The following is a 7165-nucleotide window of genomic DNA, read 5'->3' on the forward strand; positions in this document are numbered from 1 at the left end:
ACCATATGCAACACATTAAAAAAAATTGTATATTTTGTAGACTTCTTAAAAATAACAAAAAAAAATACTCCACAAATTTAAAGAGGTATTGCCAAACACGTCCTCAAACCCAAAAAAAAAAAATCCAAACAAAGCCTAAAGATATATATTTTTTTACCTAGCGGAGTCGATTTGGGTGGATTGACTTGCCTGGGTGGACCAAAAAGTAGTTGACCCGACTAAGATAACTCAGAAACAAACCAAAAAAGAAACCAAAACTAAAATAGATCAAACTTTACAAAATCAGAAAAACTTGAAAATCTTTCAATCAAAACAGATCAAATGCATAAAAGATAAAAAAAAAATAAAGAACATTCATCTCCATTTCATAAAACACAACTCTCACTCCAGACCAAATTTCGAACAAAAAAGGGGCATTGTTTTGTTCACAATTATACATAGAACAAGAATATGGGGTTCATTTGCTTCAATGGTTAACTTATCACCACGATTTTTCCAAAATAGATTTCAATTCAAAACTGAAATTCTAAGATTAAAATCCATTAAAACTTGTTATTAGTACAAAAAACTTCTACATTACTTACTAATAGTGATAGACGAACTTGTGTAAACTAGAATTTAATCAAAATTAGATCTAAAACTAGTGCTTAAGGCAATATTCATCAGACAAATTAACAAAAAAAAAAACCCAACAAACCAGAAAAAACCCAGAAAACTAAAGCAAACCCAGAACCATTTTGAGCTTCTAAAGTATGCTTTTCTTATTCCTACATACCACATTATCAATGATGAATATATTTGTGACCAAAAAAACAAGAAGAACATAAAAGAAACTAAAAAATACATTGATTTTTAAATCTAAAAACTGACAACTCAAAGCAAAAGGCATGCTTGAACAATTTGACCTTCAAAATCCAACTTTGTCATCCTTAAAGACTTAACAAGCAACCTAGAAAATCAGAACTAACTCTCTATTAACAAAAAATAAACATCCTCTTTGCTGCCATTTTTGACATTAATTAAATCGAAACAAACATATAATGCAATATGTAAAACCAATCAATAACATGTCCAAAAATTCAAAACTTGCATTGAACACAAGAGATCAATCGAGCAGGCCTTATGGAATCCATCTTCAAGGTTTGAAAGTATATACCTTTTAGCTTAAAAATTTCCAAATCTAAATTTATTTTTTTGATATTGCTCTCCTTCTTTATCTTCAAACCTCCCCAAACAGAGTTGTAGCTTTCAAGTTCTTCTGGATCGAATTACTTGCCCCTTAGCCAAAGTTTCTCTTTTCTTCTCTTTTATGCTCCCTTTCCCCCTTCTTTTTTCTCCTTCTTTTCTGCTTTAGGTCTGAAGATAGGTGAATTTAGGTCTTTTAAATGGGTTTGTTAGGGTTTGAATAAACTAAAACCTACTTGGTTTTCTCATAGAACCAATGGTTTGGGTTTATATGGTTTTATAGGAAACTTAGAGACCAAGGTAAGGTGTTTCCTGCCTTTAGATCTAAAGAGAAATGTTTTAAAACCTTGTTAAGAACCTTAGAAGCTTCTAAGGGTTTCTAAGTGGGAGCATATGAAAATGTTAGGTGGTTTTCTGTAAATAGGTGTCCATGGGTTGGTCATTTTTGTGGCTTTGCTAGAGCAACTCCGACAACAATGTTGTCTAAGACCACTTAAATCCATCCTTGCTTGATTTGGAGTATTGTAGTTCCACATTCAAACGTTTGAAAGTGCCCACTTAAACAACATGATGACTGAAACTGTAGTGTTGGCTTACCAAGAATAAGATGTTGTGGAGATCAATGAAGAATATGGGATATAAGCAATTGATTTTAAAGACATGAGGTTGTAGAGGGGGTGTTTCTTAGTTGAGTAATGGTTGTTGCAACCTTTAGAGTGGTTGGAAACATTACGTTCATTCGCCTGAAAGTACTTACTTGATCAACTAAAAACTGAAGAAGAAGATGCACAATACTTTGAACGGCGCCATTTTGGCTAATTCCTATATATTAAGGTTTTTAAATTTGGGATATGGAGATTTATAATTCAATCCCTATTCTTTCAATTTTGTTTGATTTTACCTGTAGTTTCCCCTTAACTTCCTAATTTCATGCAATTGTGTCCCTACCAAATTCAATTCTCAACCTCATTTTTTAGTGCCTTTTACAAGTTGATCTTTGGTCTCTGATTTGTTCAATTAGACCCCTAGATGACCATCAAACTTTTAATTTTCTTTGATTTGACCCCTGATTTCACCTAATTCCAATTCCTAAAGTCGCACGTGTTTTGCCAGTTGGTCCTTGGTTCATAAATTGTTCAATTATGTCCCTATTTGCTCATTAAACTTTGAATTTTATGCAATTAAGCTCTTGATTTGACCAATTAAACTTTTTAAAATTCAATTTCAATTCCTAAACTTTATTTGTTTCAATTGACTCCTAAAAGTAGATTTCTATTGTGATTAAACCTTTCAAAATCCCAATTGAGTCCTTAAACACCTAAATAAAGTATTTTCATTAATGGGTTACTAATTTGGACATTATTGTCTATTAACTCTCACTTGGCATTCAGGGACTCAATTTGTGAAAAATTATACTTTCAATGGGTCAAATTAATTTTATTAGGGACTTTATTTGTGAAAAATTAGGTTTAAAAGCTTAATTTTAGATTATTTAATAAGATTGGAATTTTAGAAGACCGAATTTAATTTTTCTAAACTCAATTGGGTGAAATCAGAGACAAAATTACAAGAAAATCAAGGCTTGGGTGTTAAATAAGAGCCAAATTGTAGAAACTTGAAACCAATGACCTTTTCGCAAAAGGCGCGTGAATCCAGGAACCTAATTCCATTGAAAACAGGGGTAAGATTGAAGAAATCAGAAGTCTAAAGGTCAACATGGGATGAAATTGAAAATACACAAAATCAAGGATCAAGTTGAAAAAAATGCTAAACTTAGGGCATCTTTTTAAAACTTGGCAGGGGTGGAATTGAATTGATTCTTAGAATCAAAATTAAATTGAGAACTTAATTGAACAAATCAAAAGACATGAGGCATAATACTAGTTCTCTTACCCAGAGTTTCGAAGACTATTAGGTTTTCTAGTGAATATATTATTAGACGGCAACTCCTGAACCCTCTAATCAAACTTTATTATTAAACCCAATAACCAAAAGATAATGTGAGCATCATTTATCTTCCAATAATCAATCTCTTTGGGATCAGTAGGAGCCTTAGATAATTCATTTAAGTAACCTTATAATTATTTTCCCTTCACAAACATTTGGAATTGAAACTCTCAAATGGGGTAATTCTTTCCATTAAATAAAAAAAAAAAAAGTTCTCTCGATAATATAAATAATAAAAGAAAAGAACTGAAGTAGTGTAAAAAATTAGATGCTGATGTTGAAAGGACTTCAAACTACCAAGAATGAAAACTCTCAAAATACACAAATGTGTCGTTGCAATGTCCGTTTAGAACAAAAACTCTCTACATCTATAAATTGTCAATAGTCCCAAACCAAACCAAGGAGTCTGAAGAGAGAAATCCAAAAGAAATCCCAAACCTCAAAAAAAAAAAAAAAAAAAAAACATAAGCCTAGAGAATTAAGCATGAAATTTGGGATTTCAGTTTAATATCATGTCAAAATAGTCCGAATACTTTAATTACAATCTCTAACTATTTACAACTATTTTTTATTAATCAGACAACTGCCTATACAATAATAATATTACAACTGACATGTGAAATCCGTTAAATTCTCATGAATAAAAAGCTTTAATTAATTGTGAAAGAATTAATCAATGGCCTCATTAACCATAATGCATTATCATTTTGATCGTCTTCAATACATTCTTGGCTATTTTTGTCCTTTTGCACGACATTTCTGGAGCAATTAATTCTTTTGTTTATGTTTTTATACATATTTTGTTGTGACCATATTTCTAGTTAGGCTTAGATAATTGATGAATTTTCTTATTAAAAAGTTATTTATCTTACAAAATAGCAAGCATATATTAGTTTTAAAATCAACAGGTGGGAGCAATAAGAACATAAAGGAATCAATCATGGGAGATCTACTCTTATCTTTTGGTGTAGGTTCACTTTATTTATATTTGATTCTCATAAACCTCAATATGGTCACAATAAAAATCTTCTTTGTTTTATATACACACACACATACAAATATTGTTTTCAAGTAGCAATAAGAATATTAATTGTAAATTCAATATTTGATATGCACCTTAAATAAACTAAATCTTAAAGCTAAATAAATATCAAATTAAAATATTTTATCTTGTATAATGGGTAACCCTTTAATATATTTCACTTAATCATATGCAATAAGAAGTCTAATAATTTAAATTTCATTGATTATTCAATAAAAAAAATAACATTTTGTTGTATGTTATTTATTCAATGAATTTTTTTTTAAAAAAAAAACATAAGACATATCCAAAGAAAAAATCTAAATGATTTAAAATAAGGATAAAAAAGATTTGCTTCTGAATAAAATCTCTTTTTCTTATCATTAACTTGCTAATTGTTTTTGGGAATCTTTTACATGATTGTTCATTTTTTTAGAAAATATTGATAATAATAATAGAAAAAATTCTATTATTATTCCAAAAACAAGTTTTAATTAAAAAAAAATAACATTCTAATAAGCTTGATGTGATTGTTACGTTATTGTGTTGTCGCATAGAACTCTTTGACAGTTTTATTAAACCCAACCTAATGAGTCAACCTTGAAACTTTCCAACTTGACTACTTATCAGTTTGAATTTCAAATTAAATTTAATAGGGTTGACTTAATATAACCCAGGAGACTTAACAAGTCTAAAGGTAACTCGAATGACCAATAAAAACCTGATTTAACTTCAAAGAAATTCAAGATGAAATTGTTTTTTTTTTTTTAATATTGAAACGACAATATTTTAGATCAATTCAAGTTAACCTGACAAAAAAATTACTCAAATCATGAACTCAACCCAGTTAAATAGTTTTATTTTTTAAAAAAATTTATTTTATTTAACAATATAATAAAAAAAAATAGACATTGAAAGAAAAGCAACCAAAAAAACTTTTCTTATAAAATAAAAGCATCATAATGATCCATTAAAAAAAAAAATTGTGCTTAGGATGGGTCTGGAAGGAGGGACCATAGTTTTGAAACTCGGATCAGCTTAGCAGGTTGACCTGGGACCCGGCCGACTCGAACATGAGACCGGTCAGGGTCTAAGCAAAAACCCGCTTGGGAGTTGGCTCAGCGAAACCTGATCGATCCGGTGGGTCAACCCGGGACCCGGCTAACCCGTGTAAACCTGGCTGAGGCCCGATCTTTTCTTTATATATATATATGTTTAGAGGTCAAACGACGAAGATGAATGCCATTTTCCCTCCATGGCTTTGTTATTTCTCCTTTTATTCCTGCCTCTAAACTGCAAATTGCCTCCAGCCGTCTATTTCTTTTATATAAGCGGCTTCTCTCTCCTTCTCCCAGTGGCCAGTATTAAATATTTTCTCCTACTCACAATCATTTTTAACTCAAAGATAAGTTTTGTAATTAAAGAGATTTGTCCTTTTTTAATTTTTATTTTAATATTAAAGTTAGTATTTAAAAGAAATTATTAAATTTGCATCCTAAAATGGGTGTTTCTAAAATTAAAAAAAAAAAAACTTGATAATTATTTTTTTTAAAAAAAAATCATAAAGTTGTTATTGATTTGCAGTTATTGATTGGGCCTTGTTTTTTTTTTTTTTTTGGTAATGTATCAATTCTCTTATTTTAAATATTTTAAAATTTATGTTGTTGGATGTTTTGTTTTAAATATTTTAGAATTTAAATTTGGTTTGTGTTTTGGATATTAAATTAAATTTATATTGTTGGTTTAAAATTTAAATTTGGTTGCATTGTAACTAGTTAGGTGTTTTATATAGGTGTTTTTTTTTTGTTGACCCAGGTCAACCCATCTGACCCGTGACCCGATAACTGAACCGAGTCGATGACCGGGTCGGGTTTCAAAACTATAGGAGGGACGGAGTGTTTCTGTAATTAAAATGCTTTGATGGTCGTCCCTGAACTCTTAATTTTCTATACAGTTCATCCTTGTACAAATTTGTTTATGGATTCTATTCTTCTACCATCCCGCTATCAGTTCTTTTAAACTTTTTGTGATTATGTCCTTCTATGCCAGATGTCAAATAAAGGAAAATGAGAACTACACTTTATTTTTTTTTTTAAATATCCAACAATAAAAAAAAACCAAATTTGAATATTAATAAATTACATTAACACTTCAACTTTAAAAACAAACCAGCATAGGAATATCGTTATTAAAATCTCAATTCAAAATTTTAGAATCCAAATAATTCCAAACATTTTAAATCACATTAAAAATCAATTTTTATGTAAGGTTATAGCAAGCTTGAGATTTAAATGAGAGGGTTTTTTTTTTTTTTTTTTCTAGTTTCTATTTTTCAATAAAAAATAAAAAAATATATTTATTTGTTAAAAACAAAGATAAACTTTTCTACCAATACAAATAAGAAACATTCCAAGATTACAACTATTTTTTTAAAATGAAAAGAATATTTTATAATAGTCATCGTATTTTTGATAATTTAATTGTATAATAATTATTTTATTTTATTTAAATTAAAAATTATCAGGAAAAATTATATTATTACCTCAAAAAATTCTTTATATTACATTTATAATAAAAATTAAATCTATGATACTAACTAATTATGAAAAAAATTGAAAAAAGTAATTTTTTTCATATTGCTAAAAAAAATATTATTTATGTTTATGTTTTTTCATTTGAAAAAACTGTGGAAAACTTGTAAGAAAAAAATTGTAAAAAGACATCTAAAAAGTATGTTTTAAACATAGTATAAATAAAAAGAAGATAAAAACTAGAAAACTAGCTTCTTCTTTTTTATTTTTTGAACTTTTTGAATGAAGAAATATTATATTTGAATAGAAAGTTCTAATTTTTGTTTTTTGAACTTTAATTTTCTAAAAAATATATAATATTAGTAACAAATGCATTAAAGCTTCACTTTAACAATGGAAGGAAAGCATAAAAGTGATAATAGAGCCACAATGAACCTGGACTCAATTTCGTCCAAGTGAAAATAATCCTGACAAAACTCCC

This window comes from Populus alba, chromosome 1 (genome assembly GCF_005239225.2).
Source record: "Populus alba chromosome 1, ASM523922v2, whole genome shotgun sequence".
Classification (NCBI taxonomy): Eukaryota; Viridiplantae; Streptophyta; class Magnoliopsida; order Malpighiales; family Salicaceae; genus Populus; species Populus alba.